The following is a 19,167-nucleotide window of genomic DNA, read 5'->3' on the forward strand; positions in this document are numbered from 1 at the left end:
AGCAGTTCCTTTAAGTCCTGCTGGCCTGTCAATATTTGCTCACTGAGTAGCACTTAAATAGAGCTATATGGCATTTATTTTCTTATTTAAGAGTCTTAAGAGAAGCAGCAATGGAGAGAGTCTCAGTCACTGATCAAAGATTAATCCGATATCTGTTAATTATTCATGGAGAATATTTCAGTTACATAGCCTTTATAGCCTGGCTCTAGCACCACACGATCAAAAGTAAGTACTTCCCCCACCCCCACTCCCTTTTGCCTTTAACTATAAGGGAAATTCTACCACCTAAGTTTTTCTGAAGAAAAAAGTAGTGTCATCTCTAAGAAATGCAGAAGTGTCATCTTGCTAATAAACTTCTCCATCCAATGGAAATGTTTATGCACCACTGTTTACATGTTCAGGCCAAACCACTGCTATTCCAATGATTACAATGGGTTATTCGTCTTTGCTGGTTACTTGGAACTTGGGAATGAATGGCTGAACAAAATAAAAGATTTACTAACTGGTACAAGACTGATCTGAATGTGGCATCTGAGGTCTGTACCCCATTGTTCCTAGCTTATTTACCTCTGAGTGAACCTGTATTTTTTTAAAATCCTTTAATTGAATTGTGCTGGTAAACAATACCGGATAGAAACTGATGCTAGGACTGTATTTCTCCCTAAAAGAGTAGATAGAACACAAGGACTCTACACACTCCTCCTCCTCCACTTCAGACACAAAAGTGAAGGACGGTCAATTTAGGCATGTTTTCACTGTAGAATTAACTTATCTGCACTCAAGTTACCCCTCTTGAATTAGTCCTGCTTAAGTGAGAGCAGATTCCTCAAAACAACAGTCAGTCAATCTGCTGTGCTCACCTGTGTGTGTGGAATAGGCTGCTGGAGGCATATCCCAGGATTACATGTACAGTAAACTCTTTCATATCCAGCAGCCCCGGGTCAGGGAGGTTGCCAGATATTCAAATATACTGGATAATAGAGAGGTATACCTAGCAATACATAAAACTAAAGAAAAACAAGATTGATATTAACAAAAATGTATGCAGAGAACTTTAACAGTAATATAGTACATTGTGAACTTACACTGCATTTGCTGTATTTGTATTTACTTTCATTATACTGTAATTATGTAAAAAACAAACTAAAATTTACTTATGGTTAAAATGCTGGTTATTTGAGAGTTCTAGATAACAGAATGCTGGATATGAATGTTTACTGTACCTGGAAGTAAACTAAGCCACTTTTTAATTTCTTCCCCTTTAAATTGTGGGAGAAATTATCAACTTCTTCTGGGCAGATGGAGGCAACTATTGTTGAAATGCACTAGAAAATTAGTGCCACTTGAGCAGAGCCAGCCTGCATCCACATTCCAGAACCATCATGTCAGTCACTGACCAGTTCTGAAATTTGAGTTTCAGTCTCTACCCACAGGTTGTGTCAGCCAACTGAAAATGAAACCACAGCTATACTCAGGTTAAGGGTTGTGTGTGATTGTCCCTAAAGCAAGTCTCAACACTTGAATTATGACTCATGTAATTTTGCAGTAAGAGACAAATATTTGGGGACCAGAACAAATCCATTTTTTAACCTATCAGTTCTTGGACACACTTAAGGAAGAAAAAAAATTAAGTGAAATTATAGCAATTTGTGTTGTGAATTTGTCCCACCATGAAATGAACAAAAGTAAAGTTAATTTCATACAGTACCATGGCACAAAACCAGACTAGCTTTCCAGTTCCGGTTTCTTGCTTTCTCAGGAATTGGTGCTAGGGAGCCAGCTTATTCAAATCTCTCCCTGGATTGTGGAGAAACAGAGTACTTTGCATCTCTCCACATCTGTTTTTACTGGCCACTGATATTTCAGTTGCAGAGCTTCCCCACCTGACAGCTACTGTCTTTCCTGAAACTGTGCAATCTCTACTTTGAGCAGCCACAGGCTTGCTGCCCAATGGAACTGTGTCTCAGCCCACTAACACTGTAAATTATCACAGCTCAATTCATAAATTTCCAACTAATCTTTCACTACATAAAAAAATTTCCTCCAAGCAACAGAACGACATCACTTCAGTCTGCTGTGCCTGGGGTGATGACCAGGTGGTGGAGAGGAGGCAGCAGCCATGGCTGCTGCAGAACTGTGCATGCTGAGTCCAGTTAAACCTGCAGGGGGAAGGGAGGCTGGTGCAGTACAGCCTGGAGATGGGGGTAACAGCTTCCAACTGGTACAAAGAGTGGTGTGCATACTGGTCTTAAAATAAGGGTGATAAAAAGCATGGTCTGACATTATTTATTAACGACTGTCTCATATTCACATGCACTGCAGCTCTTAAAGGACAGATTTTGCAACCAAATTTGAAAAAAATGGCTCTGCTTGTTATTTCAGTTGCAGACCCCTGTGATAGAGGAACAGTTCCTACTCTCTGACGCAGGGGCAGGGAGAGTCAGTAGCAGCACTGAAATGTACCTAGGAACGCTATTTAAGGAACTGTCTATATTCACAATGAAATTATATTTTAAAGTTTATAACAGGGCCAAGTGAATTAACAGGTCTTTGGTCAGAAATGAGCTTGTCTACCCTTGGATGTAAATTAAGCATAGTATAGCCAATGCAATGGAAGCCTAATCAGCACAGGAAGGCTACAGGAAAAAAAGTTCAAAGGAGTCCAAGCTTAGCAGGCCAAATCTAGGCGAGCAGGAGCTGGAACCATCCCGCTGGCTCTGCCTGCCCACTGTCATTCCCTCCCGCCCCAGACGGGAACAGCTGCACAGGGAAGCACTCACCTGGACACGTTTCCTCCACTACTCCCATTGGCCAGAATCACAGCCAATAGGAGCAGGAGGAAGTGCTTAGGAACAGCAGGGTGTGCAGAGCCACGTCACCTGTGCAGCCCCCTGGAAACTGCCCAACAGTTCCCTCTGGCACCCCACCTCCCACCCAGCCCCCAACTCCCATACAGGCCCTCCATCCAGCTCTTACACTCCCAACCCACTCCTGCATCTTATATTACACCCAGATCCTGCACACCCACCCCAAGCCCACTCCTGCAACTTCCCTCCCACCCAGACCCCACACTCTTATTACCATCCTGATCATGTGAGTGGGCCTCCCCACTCCCACACACTGATCCCCTAATTTTGGCCCCACTCCAGAGTCTGGGGAGCCCCAGGCCTCCAGAAGAATTAATCTGATCTGGGGGAAGCCCTAAACTTTGGTCCCCCTATGGGGTTGGAGTACAAGGGGAGTGAGGTGTGTCAGTCTGTGGCAACACCACTGAAGGCTGTTTTTTTTTTTTGGGGGGGGGGGTGAGGGGGGGAGTTGTTGAGGTTTTTTCCTTCTCACTTGTGTGGCCCCTGACTGATTTTTCTCTTTTGTGTCAGTGACTAAAAAAAGGCTCACCACCCTCATTTTAAGGGCAATAGGTGGTAAAGTACAACTCAACATTAACTACCTCTGGGGGCCTCAAAGAGGGTAAAGGGTCACTCCCAACATTCTCTCAGACCCAACAGGTTGAATCAATCCTGCAAAATACAAAATCCTTCAGCATTGTCCCTCTACACTTCCATGCCGTCCTCCCCACATATCGTCCACTCTTCATTTTTTTGAGAACGTGGGCTCTCAGTTGTAAACCTAATCCTTACTTGGTGGTTTTTGAACTATGTCAGAGAATGGAGCTGATGGAGATATCTCTTCAGTAGCACTGCAAGAATTCAAAGTTAACAACCTGTTCCACATCTGTGTATGAAGCTGAGATTTTATCACAACATTTCTAAAGAAAAACAACCCTCACCAAGTCAGCATTTCTATTAAAGGGGCTAGAAAAATTAAGACTGTCAGTTCCAAACAAGTAGCATAACGTACAACTAATCCAACTAAATTCCGACAGCCTGCAAGAGGGATGTCAAAGTTTAACTGGTAACCCTCACCCTAAGCCGATGATGCTTACTCGCTACAGTTAATCAGTCTGAAATGGAGAGAGTGCTTGCCCGCTACAGGGGGTGGTGTTGCTCCAGCCCCACAGGGATACCTCAGGGAAAGGGTGCTCCAACCAGGCCAGAGTAGCTGCAGAGGAAGGGGAAGGCAGGACCGGCAGAGCACCCCTGCCCAGCGTCACTGCAGACAGAGACGGGGGCTCCTCCAGCCGGGCCAGACTGCCCCTATCCACAGTGCTCTGAGGCCAGGCCATTGTGGACAGGGGCTGGACCAGCCAAACTGGAGCATTCCTCACCTGTGACAGCCTTCCCAGACACCCTCTCCAGAGCCCATTAAATTATTTAACCAATTAATTAATGAAATGGGATTTTACAACCCTAGCCTGCAGAATTACAGTCTTCAGCCTTCCTATACAGCTACTATACTCAGGCTATGTCTATGCTATAAGAAATTCAAGTTCATTAATATTGATTTTGTAACACTGGATTTTATAAATTCGAATTTGACTACCCTTGCCTCCCCATATGCTCCTCAAAGTTGACTTATTGCTGTCAGACTCAATTGGCATACATTGACTGTTGTAACACTGCATTGTGGGAACCTATCCCACATTTCCTTCATCCCCATAGCATTCTAGGTATGTTTGCAGGTATTTGACATCATCTTCCCACACTGGATTGCCCTCATTCCCCTTCCCATGGTAAGCAAACATCCATTTTTCCAGCTGGAAGGAAAGAAAAGTAGGGCATCAACAAAGGTGGCAAAGTTAACAGACATCTTTCTTCTGTAACTGAATTAAGGATTTTATAAAAATCTGCAAGTATGTGTTTTCTCAATGGGCCATCCACTGTTCATCTCCTCTCCCTTGACTGCATTTGATCCCTGAAAATAATACAGGGACAACAACAAGCATGAAGAAAGAGTTGATAGCAACTTTTTTTCCCCAAAAACTTGACTGAGAGGAAGGTATTTATACAGTGCATTATACAGCTACTGTGCACAGTCTGTATTCTCAACTAGCCCTCCACCCACTCTTCCCTGCATGAAAGGGTGCAAAGTTAGAAGAGGCTGGAAAAAGAACATTTTGTCTTCCCTCTTCTCTATACAGAAGTTACCAACATGAGGGATGGCAGCAAGCCCCTGAAAATCTTAGTTTCTGGGGGGACACTTCCCCACAGCGGCAGCAAACGCCCAAAAATGTTGGCCACTGAATTTGGAAATGGTTGGGCCAGCCACATTATATCATCGATATTACTGCTCCCTAAATCGAGCTAATGGTATTCACAGTGAAGACAGTGACATTTTAATATCAAGCTAACTGCCTTAAATTCAAATTTCTCTCAGTGTAGCCGTAGCCTCAGTTATATTCTAACACACATAATACACACACACTAGCTTTGGGCCTATGCACTCATAGGGCTCAAGGCAAATAGGTCATTTTAGTCATTCACACTGGTGTCTGCTGTGGGAGAAAACATGGAAGACTAAGAGCCATTACAGAAGGGAAACTATTCATCAAAATAAGAAAAAGTTAAATGTTTATTCAGCAGCTAAAACCATAATAGGATTAGAACTCTGTCAATAAAATATTAATAATTTTATAATGATTTTCATCTGAGGCATTTTACAATTGTTAATCTTAAAAAGCCAATAGGAGAGAAAATTCCCCATTGAAGGAAACCAAATTAGACGTTAAATAATTTGCCCAATTCCGTAGTGGCTGTTACTGACAGAGCCAGGACCAGAAGTCTGGCGTGTCTAGCTCTCACTCCTATATTCTAGTCACACTTATATTTCACTGTAACAAAATCTGCACAGTATTCATTTACTTAAGTGTGATTTGCTAGAACAGATGATTTTGCGCTATTAAGTACCTTACACCTCTAGATTACAAGGTGCTTCATTCCTTCTCCTGCCCAAGAAAAGAAGCCAAATACATGTGATTTTTATATGCGGTTCAAGACAATCCCCTCGTATGTTTTAGTTTCCTTCCCGATAGCTAGAGCCCTCGGGTGCTCAATTAAACAGGATTTTCATGGACCTTAATTATTTGAATGTAATGGAAGATGAATCTACACACCTTTCCTATCACAAAAAGGAGGACCAAACTCAAAGAGAAGGCTTCCCTACCAATGAGATTAAATGAAACAGGTTTAGAATTCCACAAGACATAACACAACAGTAGTTTACAGAGAGGCCATAAGGAAACCCCTAACTAGGAACTCAAAATTCACTTTTAGCTTTAAAGAGCAATATAATTTTTAATAAATTAAAAATTAAGACTGGAATTAAAAGAGTTAGATTACTTATTTTTATATGATTTAATGCACAGGACTATAGAGGTGGTGTAATGGTAGCATGACGCTTAGACGAGAACCAGAAAGAAAAGAACACTATAGCCATGACTTTTGACTTCTTAAATATTATAATCAAACCAGGACACAAAACAGAAGATAATCAAATTTAATGTAACATTTTCAATGACAAACTGACCAACCATAAAGTTTGTTTCAAAACAGAAACTGATATAGATCAATAATGAGGCTGATGAGGATTAACTACTGTTAACGGCAATCAATTCTCACTGCAGAAAACATCACATTGGGGAGAAGGATGGCTCTTATATGAAGAAGGAAAGAAATTATACGTATTAAAAGACACACCACTAATCTAACTTACACTTAAAATCTCAAGATCAGCTGACAAGCACTTCAGACAGGAGGCTGAAAATTAAAACTGTTCTCATCCTGCTACCACTCACTTTCCTTAGGGAAGCTGCAGTACAAAGCAAAAGGGTGTGTAACGTACATATGCACTTAGTCACATGTTCTCTTCCAGAAGTGCAGAATAGTAGTAGCTGAAGGTAGCCAGGAAAGAGAATTAGTCAAAGTGACTGGCTGAGCAGAAAGCCATCCATTTCACATGCCCATTCAGATACACTCATCAATGCACCTCAGCAGTGAGTCCAGCATGAAATAATTACATTTCACTTGCCTGAAGCAAGGATTGTGTTGTTCCAGACTTCTGAGCAAATTTATTTTCCTAGCACGTAACGCTACCTCATCTTCAATCTCCTTAACTTTGATACAAAAGAGCCTTAAAAAGGAAGAATACTGTATAGTAAGTCCATACATTCGACAGCAGGACAGAGTTACGACCCTGGAAGTCCTGGACAGAGCAGGAACCACGAGCATCAAAGCCATGATTCTGAAAGCCCCTTCACTGGACAGGGCACATCATACATATGGAGGAGTCAAGAATCCCTAAGCAACTCCTCTACAGTGAACTCTCCCAGGGCAAAAGGAATCAAGGCAGGCCTCGCAAGAGGTATAAAGATTGAGCGAAGGCCAACACTGCTCATGCTGGTTTAAAACCAGATCAGCTAGAGCAGCATGCAAAAGACCGAACAGGCTCACGTGCTCTCATATGACATGTGTATGACAACTTTGAAGAGCAGCGACACGTGTGCCTCATTGATACTCATGAGAGGAAGAAAGCAACAGCAGCAGCCGCACCAACAGAGCCAGGACAATTCCCTTGCCCCCACTGTGAACGTCCATGCCGTTTAAAGCTTGGTCTCCTCAGCCACATGCGAGTCCACAACCAATGAGCCTGTGCAAGCTCAAGACATCACCGTCCGACACGACGGCCTACCTACATATTACACAATAGGTCTAGTTTCAAGTAAGGATGTTAAACAGTTAACTGGAGCATATCCATAAGCATAAGGCTTACAAGGCCCTTGCTAGTGAATTCCATTGGCAGCCAGCTGCACTAGAATATTGCACCCTTGACTGCAGAAAGGGCAGTTGCCTGGACAGCAGACCCTAATTTAAAAACGACTAGCCAATTAAACACTAAACAGAAAAGCAGTCCTGTAGCACTTCAAAGACTAACAAAATAACTTATTAGATTATGAGCTTTCATAGGGCAGACCCACTTCACTTCTAGAAAGCACTAGTGTTTAACCAGCTAATTGTTTTACATCTCTAAGTTTCAAGGAACTCACCAGTATGTTTCATAAGGTACTCATGCCTAAAAGCAAACTATTAGGAATGGAGCAGTTTTTAGACAGTCTGATGAGAGTATGGGGGGCAGAAGACTCACAGAGTTGCTCTACCTTGTATGTGAGAAGAACACATTAAACCACTTCATACACAGATTCTCTGCAGTAAACAAAAGATGCATTTTAACAGATATAATAAAACCTTCTTATTGTGAAGCAATTTCTCCCCCCTGTCCTTCACCCCATACTTTCAATTTAAGCCACATTTACGAACATGGAATTCCTCTCCAGAGAGAGCATCAGTAAATCCAGGCTATGAATTGCCTCTCATTCTGGTCCCACTTGCCAAGAGAGTGAGCGCTCACCCATAAGTTACAGGGCTGTGGTGATACTTAAAACCAGCTGCGGCAAAGGGTCTCTGCAACTTGTACAATTTCGCAAAACGGAAAAGAAACTGGAAGTTTTGTTTTCCTAAATTCACATATATTAAGGCCAGAAAGGATTGTCTATTCTGACATGTCACACAGCACATGCCATAAATTTCAACCACTTTTGCATTGCTATAAATTTACTAGAAACAATTTAGTTTTAAGTTTAATTGCATTTTTACATCTTTTTAGGTATTTATTACTGTGAAACTTGTTTGAATCTACTACTCAAAAGACTAACAAATCCTTAGCTTATCGGACGTAATATTCTATAGAAAGTTCAGCAAAATTGCACTCAGGGTATCTCTTGACTGAATATTTTCATAAAAGGTCTTCTCTTATACAGGTTTCACTACAAAACAATTCTCCTTTTCCGTAGTGTGGATGACTTACTAAGACAGACCCTCTCTATTGCACACCTCTTCTAGCCCCCACAATTCTAGACTCTACTGTAAAATTGAGAGAGACTGTTGTAATAAAAATCTTACTATAGTATAATGTTAATGAAATATGATGGAAAAAGTCCTTTTAATGCATGTAACTAAACTGTTCCCATTTCCCGCCCTCACTCTATATTTAGGCTGCTTATTTCCTCTTTTGGGGATGTAAGATATCGGGGCCAGTCACCTTTTGTTGCTTACGTATTCCATAACTCTAATCTCCAGAACTGTCTGTAGTCTGCTTTCGTACATCTGTTATCCCTGCAATTGAGGGTAGTTTGCAATATGATCAAAAAGATCAATAGCAAGGGAAAAAAGTCAAGTCATATTTCCCTTGAGAAGTAAAAATACTCTGATTAACTGATGGAAAATGTAACATTCTTCTCAGAGTTTAAGGACACAAGACTATGCAAAATATGTGACAAAACAAGCAAAATGCGCTGAGGCTTAGAGCATGGTTTCCCAACCCGGGAGGGCACACAAGGCAACCCAGTCCCCACCATCATTCCCCTCTACCTGAAGAAAGAGCTGGCCTTTGCTTCCAACTCTGAGCCCCTGCTATTTTACAAGGGTGACCTGGCGCAGCCGCTACAAAAAGCAGGAAGCTGGCAAAGATCCATGTGGAGCTGGCTGTCTCCCGCAAAGGTGAGCGAGTGTGGATTGGGTGGGGGGAGAAGGAGGATGTGATTAGATGAGAGGCTGGGGGTGCCTGGATCAGGTGAGGGGGATGGGATAAGAGCAGAGGGCTGGGGGTGCCTGGCTTTGTGGGATGGGAGGGGCTCGGGCAGCTGGCCCCAGCAGTGCGGGGCTCAGGTGGTTCAAAGCAGGCGGTTGGCTGGCCCCTGCACCACGGGGCTTGGGCTGCCAGGCAGGTGGATGGCGCCAGCAACTTGGGTCTTGGGATGGGAGGCATGTGGCTGGCCCTGGCAGCGTGGAAATTGGGTGGGTGGCTTGTGCAGCTGGTCCCAGCAGGGTGGGGCTTGGACAGGCGGCTGGCTGGCCCTGGCAGCATAGGTCTCAGGCAGGCAGGCAGGCAGCTGTCACAGTCAGCTCTGGTGGCCCACAAAGGGCCAAGAAAAACTGTTTGTGTTTGTTTTTAAATTTCAAACAACATTTTATACCAATAGAGAGAAGCCATGCTAGTCTATATACTATCAAAACAAAAAAAGCAGTCAGGTAGCACTTTAAAGACTAACAAAATAATTTATTAGGTGAGCTTTCACGGGACAGACCCACTTCTTCAGACCATAGCCATACCAGAATGGATGGCTATGGTCTGAAGAAGTGGGTCTGTCCCGTGAAAGCTCACCTAATAAAATTAGTTTGTTAGTCTTTAAAGTGCTACCTGACTGCTTTTTTGTTTTGATTTTACATCAAGTTTTTGTTTATTTTAAATTATGAATTGAATTTTTTTTTTTAATAAGGGGGGTTGCATGATGGTAAAGAAGAGGTGGGAGGGGCATGACAGTTTCTCAAAAATCAAAAGGGGGCATGATGCCAAAAAGTTTGGGAACAAGTAGCTTAGAGCATAAATCGATTTTATAGCGTAATCTGTCTTCACTGCAAATATTAGGTCAATTTTAAGGGGTCTTTAAGGTCAACTTTTTTACTCCAACTTCTCCATGGGGAATAATGCCAAATTCAAATTTACAAGGTCAACAATGCCAGTGTAGACACAGCGTTATTTTATTAGCCTCCAGAAGTATTTCATAATGCCCCCAACTTGTCTATTCCGACCATTGCTTTCACCTCCGCTGTTCTCCAGGGGAGCAGGAAGTGGGAAAGAAGAATCAGCCCAAGCTCTCTGGCTACCCCTCCCATCACCACCACCCAGCTGCTGGGCTCTCCGGCTGCCTCTTGTGGCTCCCCCCCAACACACAGCTGTCAGGTCAAAATGAAATTAAATCAAAATAATACTACAAAAAAAAAATTCAGCAATACCAAAAAGCCTTTTCAATAGCTCCAAATTGACACTTGAAAGATTTCTATTTCTTCATTTTACATTTCTCAGGACCAGCCTGCTAGCCTTGTAACAGCGTGTGTCAGGGGCAGCCTGCAGAAAAGTGGTACAAAAATGCATTTGGCAGTTTGTTTTCAACAGCAGCAGAGAGTGAGGACAATGCACTCTGGAATGATAACATCAGACACCCACAAACACTTGCAATGATTTTTTTCCCCATAACACACTGGCACAGAAACCCAGAATGCAACGGGTTGCAGGAACTGTGGGATAGGTATCCACAACGTACTGCTGGACAGTTGAACTTAGCAAAGGTAATGGGGACACAATGTCAACTTTCTAAACGTGTGGACACTCACCATCGACTTCATAAAAATCTAGTGGTGTAAAGTACACTTTAATAAAGTCAACTATTTCCTAACATAGACAAAGTACCCCCCTGCTTTACAATCACAACCAAGTACCAATCTCTGAACCCAAGGATCTCCTATTACTTGATATTTAAGGAAAGAAGCTGCCACATGTCTGCTATTGTCATGATACTTGCAGATACCACTCATCCCTACACATGCAACCACACTTTCTAAATTCCTTTCTTTCTGTGTATTGTATGACAAATTCCTTCATGTCCTCTTTTTAAGAAAGGGCGTTCTCAACTTTCCAAGAAAGTAAAAACGTGAGTAGTCCAAACTGAACTGGTATTAATGCAACTAATCATTCAACCCACCAGACCAGAAGCAGATTGGGTTGGTTTTGTTTTTTTAAGTTTTGTTGCAGTACAACTCTTGCAAAGGAAGCAATAATTAGTTAAATTTTTTCTGACCATTCAAGTGTTACAATTATGAAATTGAAGGGAAAAAAAAATGGATGGGGCTCTCTCCAAGCAAGTTACTACTGCAGAACAAAGCTACCAAGATCTCCTTTTTCTTCCAAGATTATATGGCACACTTATTAAGTCTCCAAACAGAAAAGCAGTCAAGTAGCACTTTAAACACTAACAAAATAATTTATTAGGTGAGCTTGCATGGGACAGACCCACTTCTTCAGACCATAGCCATACCAGAACAGACTCAATATTTAAGGCACAGAGAACCAAAAACAGTAATCAAGATTGACAAATCAGAAAAAAAATTATCAAGGTGAGCAAATCAGAGAGCAGCGGGGCGGGGCAGCGTTAAGAATTAGATTAAGCCAAGTATGCAAAAGAGACCCTATAATGTCCCAGAAAATTTGCATCACAGTTCAAACCAGGTGTTAATGTGTCAAATTTGACTATGAAAGAGAGTTCAGCAGTTTCTCTTTCCAAAGCAGACTGAAAATTCTTCTTCAATAAGACACAAACTCTGAAGTCATTAACAGAATGGCCCACTCCATTAAAATGTTGACTAACTGGTTTGTGGATCAGGAATGTTTTGATGTCTGGTTTGTGCCCATTAACTCTTTGTCTGAGAGAGTTTGAAGTCTGTCCAATATACAAAGCATCTGGGCATTGTTGGCACATGATGGCATATATGATGTTAGTTGAGAAACATGAGAATGTGCCCGTGATTCTGTGAATAACCTGGTTCGGTCCAGTGATGGTATCGCCAGAATAGATATGTGGACAAAGCTGGCAGTGGGTTTTGTTGCATATTTGGCTTAATCTAATTCTTGACTCCCCCACCCCACTCCACCCCACCGCTCTCTGATTTGCTCACCTTGATAATTTTTTTCTGATTTGTCAACCTTGATTACTGTTTTTGGTTCTCTGTGCCTTAAATATTGAATCTGTTCCAGTATGGCTATGGTCTGAAGAAGTGGATCTGTCCCACAAAAGCTTACGTAATAAATTATTTTGTTAGTCTTTAAAGTGCTACTTGACTGCTTTTTTGTTTTGATAGTATATAAACTAGCATGGCTCCCTCTCTGTTATTATTCTTAAGTGCAATAGAGCTTTTCCTCCTCCTTTCCGCACGGGTGTGTGTAAAGAACAGAAACAGAAGTTTAGAGTCAACATGCAGTTATGCCACTATCTGCCACCTTCATTTTGGTATCCTCTACAACAGCTGCTACCTATCATCATTCCAGGAAATATGAACAAGTAGGGCTCCCCTTCAACCACTCCTTTAATCAGCAGGAATGAATTACCATTACAAAGGATTCCATTCTTCCACTCCCTCAAAGTGCACTGCAATAGAAGCACTTCTGCAACTCAGATTTTAACAATGTTTTACAGATGGTCCTTTTCCTTTATCAATGCTTTAGATAAAAGAAACAAGATATGCTTTGGAAGCAATGCTGCAAAGTTCACTTACGCATATTCTTTCAAAGGGTCAGAACAACTTTCAGAATTACTCAGTTAAGAAACTGCACTTTTTAGAAGTCAAAAGATAAAACAGCAAAATATTCTTATTATGAAGTTAAAATTAAAAGGTTTACAGCCAGTCCTTGATATTGTCACTCTGATATAAGTTGTTTTGCACTTACATCATTGAAACGTTGAGCAACACAATGTAAAAATTCCTTGTACTTTAGTCAATCAGTCATTTAGAAAATGGAAAATTAGCATACCTCCCCAGCATCCTCTATGACTCTCCTCTGTCTCATACAACACATAAGATAAAAGTAGTTTAAAAAGTATATCTTGAGTTAGGATTGTTTCTCTAAATATTGCTTAAAATGTATGGTATGGTGAGGGGTACAATAAGGTTTAAATGATCACATAAGCAAAATGTGCACTCTCACAGTCCCTATCCCCCTCTATTTACATTCTCTCTTATGGCAGAAAATTCCTCATTATACACTACTTTGTTTTACAGTCCTTAGCCCTGATGTATATCAAGGATCCCCCCTACCCCTCATATTAACTCCTGTCTAGAGTCGCACTTGTGAGGAGGAGGCGGCAGAACTAGACAAAAATATTTTGACTGTCATTTTTAAAATTCTTTCTTCAGCTTCCTCTAATCTTGTTATTTTCTTGTTCACTAAAACAGTTTTGAAAACATCATTCTGTAACATCACAGGTATCAAAAATCTTATTGCAATGACATATTTAAAAACATTTTCACAAACCAGAAGTGATATGTACATTTCAAAATGAAAACTAAAGCATTGGGCTTAATGTCATTAGCTCTGCCATTTCAATTCCCACTCCTCCCTCTTCCTCCCCCCATTATACATAAAGCATTTCTTGTTACGGGACAGGCTGAGACATAACTGCAAATACTCTGCTATTTAAATTACACATATATGCTCAAAAAGGTAAACAAAAGCGAATCCAAAACCACTAGTCTAATCCACTCAAGTTATAACATATTTAGAACAGAAATATGACAAAACCATTGTCAGTTAATGTTTGGGTGATGCAGCGGGCAACACACAGCCAGATGTTACACTGAAAGATCCTTGCTATTTATTTTTTGCTTACAAATATGGTTTGCAATGCTTGCAGCACCACCAGAATACACTAATGTAAAATCAGTTTTCACATATGAACATGCCACCTACAACGTGATGTACAAGGTGCTTGGGCTACACAAGTGCAAAACTGGAGTCTTCTAGATAGCTCCTGATCTACCCTTGTGTTCAGTTAGTAACAGAGAGAAAGCCGTGCTAGTCTATATACTATCAAAACAAAAAAGCAGTAAAGTAGCACTTTAAAGACTAACAAAATAATTTATTAGGTGATGAGTTTTAGTGGGACAGACCCACTTCTTCAGACCATAGCCATACCAGAACAGACTCAATATTTAAGGCACAGAGAGCCAAAAATAGTAATCAAGGTTGACAAATTGGAAAAAAATATATTTTTAAATATGCCTTACCCAAAAAGCAAACATCCAATGCCTCAGCAGGGAAAGGGTAAAATAACCCCGGGCAGAGGCAGACAGCATGATGGACTGGCTGCTGCACACACCATATGAACACAGCCACCAGAATTGTAAAAGATGTAAGGAAAGAGTTGCCAAATATGTAAGTGGGGAGAACACAGGAAGACAGGGAAGGCTACAGGAGAGAATAAGCAGTGAGGGGATTCAGCACTTGAGGCGCCTCCCAGAGGGAATGCTGCAGCACTGAAAGGGGCTGCGGGTGACGCATTCCACGAGCAGACTCCTACGCGGAGGTGTTCAGAGAAGAGAGCGAGGAGGAAATAAGGTGAGGAGGGGCTCACGTGGACAAAGTAGTGATAACGTTACGGGGGTGGGGACGGAAGAGGTTTCTCTCAGAGACGAAGTGTCTCAGCGGAGGACTCATGAGGTACCTCACGGGGGCCATGACTCAGGGGAGGAAGGGGGAGGGTCTCGATGGAGAGAGAGGGCTGGTAACAAAGTATCTCAAAGGCAGAGTTCTGGGGGGTCTCCCTGGCCGGAGAGGTGTCTCGCTGGGTCAGGCAGCGCGGAAGGAAGGCGCCGCAGGCAGCGAGTGGGGGGTGGGGCGGGATGCACAGCCACTCGCGCGCTAACGGGCAGGGAGCGGGACCACTGTCTCAGCGGAGGGGCGGATCCCCCCACCCCCATACGGAGGGGCCGTGCACCGAAGGGGAACTCAGCTCTCAGAGGCCTGGGCCGCGCACCCACCTGGTCACGGCTCCATCCCGGCCGCGACACCGCCTCGCCCATTCTGGAGCCGCCCACTGGGAATAAACTTCCCCGAACTGATGCCAACCCTGCCTCGCCGCCGCCGGCTCCTCAGCCTCGGAAACTGTCCCGCCCCCAACTCTGCCTGTTCTGATGATTGACGGTTCGTTTTACCAGTCGGAATAAGAAGTGTTCATTGAGTGTCACGAACGCCAACCAGTGGCTGTCGAGTGGCCTGGAAGTTAACGGACACTACATGGGGAGGGCGAAGGGGTGGGACGGAAAGATTCATGACTGACGTGTAAAGCACCCAATTAGAAGATAGAAATAATCCTCGGGCGTAGAGGCGGTTGGAGAGTCGAAGAACTGAAGAGATGTCTGGGCTCTTAAAGGGACAGTCGCCTTTAGGCCTCCAGGGCACTTCACATGGACTGTCCTGCCCTTACCATAGGGAGGGCAGCACGACAAGTGAGGCAATGGAAACCTCGTTTCACTTGCACTGTGCTCCACCCCCCACACAATGCAGGACACATCCCAGAATGCTGAGTCAACCACTTAGTGAGAGTCTTGGTGGGGAGCCAGCGCCGTGAGTCTGCAAGCAGCTGCAGGGCAGCGGGAGCTCAGGGCAACGGGAGCTGCAGGGAAGGGTGGGGATCCCAGTTTCCACCACGCTGTAGAAAGCACTCTTTTCAGCTGACAACTACAGTTTGTACCTCCCTAATCTGGCAGCCTCGGGACTTGACCAGTCCCCAACCCAAGGTGCTGGAGCAATTTTTATGGGGTGGGTGGGGGGGGGTGCTGACAGCTGTTGAACCCAGTATGTAATGGAAACCGCTCCAAGCCAGGGGATGCTGCAGCACTCCCTACAGCCCTAGTTCCAGCAACCTATGTCTCGAACCAGGAAATATGCCGGACCAGGGAAGGCCAGTACTGGGCCATGTGCTGCCTCTGGCTGGAGGGCTCTACGCTGGAGGCAGTAGAAGGACCAACATTGGGGCTGGGACGTCACTCGGGGGAAGGCATAGGGTGGATGTAGAGACCCTGGAACACAGTCTTCTGGGAGTGCACCAAGCTTCTGTCTCAGTCCCCACAGAGCTGTGTTCCTGGCTCCCAGTTCAGGGTTCTGTAGCCCCCCCCCTTGCCTCTTCCCATAAGTGTCCCACCCTGTCCCCGCTGCATGAGACCAGCAAATGAGCTTTTTTGCAGTGTCCTGTGGGGACAGGTGAGATGTTGCTGAGCAAGGAGTCTGGCTTTTCCTCGTGAGTGCTCCAGCACAAAAGTACCTACAGCGATTCCAGGCCACAGATGTTGCCAGAATATGGAAGTCCAAACCAAAGCTATCAAACCTTTACCATTTTTAGACATGGTAAAATTATTTTTCATACATTCTATGTAAATTATTGATTTTGGTTTTAAGCTTTTTTATTTTTATCCATTTAAATTTTCACAGTGGCAGGATTTATAAGGTGGGGGTCAGGCAATAATTAGTCAATTACAGTAGAAATTGAGATTTAGAAATCTAAAGATTTATAATCTAACACCCAAACTATTATCATATTAAATATACAAAATAAACAACTTTACACTCCCCTAATTTCACAAATGGTATTTTTCTAATTTTGACAATCTGTAAATAATCATCCTCATCATCTGTGGAAATACAATTTCATCATTTCTTGTGTTTGGGGAAAAAGATACTTACCAATAAAAATGGAATCTTTCCAAACCTAAACATAGTGTATTGCAGATAATCTGCGACCTCTAGTGGTTAAATTTTGCACTCGGTCTTTCGTATGTAAATATAGCTACCAAGAAAGGAGCCGTAAAGCACCCTGTAATGAGTAAAGGGTATGTTTGCTTTGTAAACATACCTAATGCAGAGAGTGACAGTATTTCACTGTAATGAGAGTTCTTTGGACTACTTACACCTATTACTGGATTCTAAATTAACTAAAGAACCTGAACATTACTATGGAGAACTCAAAGAAAACTCAATGTGCAGTGGTAATGAAGAAATCAAACAACATGCTATATTGCATAAAAGAACAGGGCAGACTATAAGAGAGGGCATATTATAAAACCCTTAGATAAATAACTGGGACCTCGGAAGTTCTGTGTTCAGTTTTGATCATTCTATCTCTACAAGATATTACAGAAGAGGGGGTCCAGAAACTTCCATAGGATAGGAGACTGAAAAGTACTCAGGCTACTTATTTATGAGATTAGAGAAATAAAATGGGACATATAGGCTGTGTCTACACTAGCTCCCTACTTAAAAGGGAGCATGATAAGCAGAGTTTCTGGAGATTATGAATGAAATGCTGCTGTGCATATGCAGCACTTGATTAAGGTAATTCTCCCCCATGGCAACTTCAAAGTGTTAAACTTCAAAGTGCCGGCTCGTGTGTATCTGTGGCTAACCCACCGGTACTTCAAAATTTTCAAAATTGCTCAGGCACTTTGAAATACCAGCGGGTTAACCACAGCTATATGCGACTCAGCACTTCGAAGTTGCTGTGAGGAAGAATTAGCTTAATTAAGTGCTGCATATGCACCACAGCACTTCATTAATAATCTCTCAACTGTCTACTTACCAAGCTAATGTAGACACACCTGTAGGAGGTATAAAAGAACAAATGGTATAAAAAAGATAAATTGTGCATAATTATTTGCTTTCTCATAATACAGGAATGAGAGGACACTGTGCAAATGAAAGATAAATATACAAATGATAAAACAAAACATTTACACAATGCAAAATTAATCTATGGAATTCGTTGTAATTAATTAATTAATCCAAAAAGTGGAAGTATTCACAATAATTGTAGCATCATGCTACGCAAATTTAACCTTACCCCGAAGTTCAATCCTGACACACCCAGTTGGTCGGCTATTCATTGCTGAAGGTCCAGTTCAGCTTTAGCCATGCAAATAATCCTGACAAAGTAATTGCAATCTTGGCCCCATGCTGCAGTCATCACTTTGAAAACTATAATTTTTGAGGCCAGTAAAGGCTGCAAGACCATGCCAAGGTTCAGGCTTATTAGGAGCCCTGCAGCCTTTATCCTCATCCCTGACACATGCCTCCCAACTTCCACATCAGACACAACAGGGGGCTTACACCCAACAGTCCCCTTTAATGAATAGCCCCTCTCATTCTTTCCCAGCAGATCCCTTCTGTGCACACTGACCAAATGAGAGGGCCTAAGTGACTTGCCACAAGATACAATAACATGTTATTACTGTATTAGAGCTGAGTGGGTCTAATACTTGTTTTTCTTTCATATAGTAATTAGATTAGATACAGGGCTCTTGTCAGCTAGCTGCTAAATTATTTGCCAGAAAAGTAGAGTTTTCAAGTGCCTAATTAGCCCCTAGAATCATGGTTAAAGCTGCCCCCCACTCACATCAAATAGCACCCCTGTGTGAATCCTAGGACAGAATTAGTTCCTTCAGTTAATTTAATTAAAAGAGAGAAGCAGAGCTGTGCTATCCAGGATGAATCATGTCACCTGCCCCAGGCCCTGTGCTTTTAGAGGCCTGCTGCTGCCGCCCCAATCATTTTATGGATGGAGGGACCTTGAGGATTACAGTGGTCTGGTGTGGTAGCAGCAGGGGTCACCTGCTCCCCCTCCCTCACAGGTGTCAGGAAGTGGAGCAGCCCATCAGTCTACTTTGCCCTGATACACTACCCTCCTGGTCTGCTGCATCTCCTTTCTCCATGGCAGCAGGAGGAAGAGTGCTCTGGCCCCAGGGTGCGCCAATTCCCGCTGCCATGGAGAAGAAATGTACAGCAGGGTGGGAAGGTGCTACAACTGTGCTTCTTGCCACCCGCATGGTGAATGTG

The 19,167-nt window shown here is 42.9% G+C and overlaps 1 long non-coding RNA gene across 1 annotated transcript in view; it reads right to left on the reverse strand.

Annotated features, from left to right (window-relative positions):
- Positions 1 to 15,449, reverse strand: part of LOC142021131 (uncharacterized) — a 44,016-nt gene extending 28,567 nt beyond the window's left edge. Inside the window, exon 1 of the long non-coding RNA XR_012647598.1 lies at positions 15,321 to 15,449. This is a non-coding gene — a long non-coding RNA (uncharacterized LOC142021131). The remainder of the gene's footprint in view (positions 1 to 15,320) is intronic.
- Between the last annotated feature and the right edge of the window lie 3,718 nt (positions 15,450 to 19,167).

The sequence above is a fragment of the Carettochelys insculpta genome, chromosome 1 (assembly GCF_033958435.1).
Source record: "Carettochelys insculpta isolate YL-2023 chromosome 1, ASM3395843v1, whole genome shotgun sequence".
In the NCBI taxonomy this organism is placed as follows: domain Eukaryota; kingdom Metazoa; phylum Chordata; order Testudines; family Carettochelyidae; genus Carettochelys; species Carettochelys insculpta.